Raw genomic sequence first — 617 nt, forward strand, 5'->3', positions numbered from 1 at the left:
GATCTCCCAAGAACAGCAAGGAATCTCTCAATCTCTTCCCAATAGCTCAAGAACACTCTCTCTTTGTGTTTTCTCTCAAAAACGGCGAATAAGACAAAACAACACGACCCTAGGTCGTTTTCTTCCTTTAAAACTCGATTTAGGGATTCCCTAAACCAACCACGCAAACCGGACAATTAAAATTGAACCGACCCAAACCGACCACAATTGGTGTCGATCGATGCCTCACTAGGAGGTGTCGATCGACACCCTTACTAAAATACCAAAATTTGGTTTGCGGGTGTTACACCCATTCTCCTCAATGATTTGCCTTATCTCACCTTGTTCCGCAAAGTAAATTGAGGTTCTGAAATTATATGCAACCGATATCAATAAAATTTTGAAAGACATGTATTTATTTAACTGAAATCGAATATGTATGAATTAGCATCATTTTATTATTGATATCAGTTTTGTATCATTTATTTAATTGATATTTAATTTGTATCATTATATTAAGTGATGTAATTTTTTTTTCTATTAAGTATTTTTAAATTGATGCAAATTAAAATAAAATTATGTTACTTTTACTGAACCGATGTCAAATTACATCAATTATAACAACAAATGCTAAAATA

This window comes from Camelina sativa, chromosome 5, assembly GCF_000633955.1.
Source record: "Camelina sativa cultivar DH55 chromosome 5, Cs, whole genome shotgun sequence".
Taxonomy (NCBI): domain Eukaryota; kingdom Viridiplantae; phylum Streptophyta; class Magnoliopsida; order Brassicales; family Brassicaceae; genus Camelina; species Camelina sativa.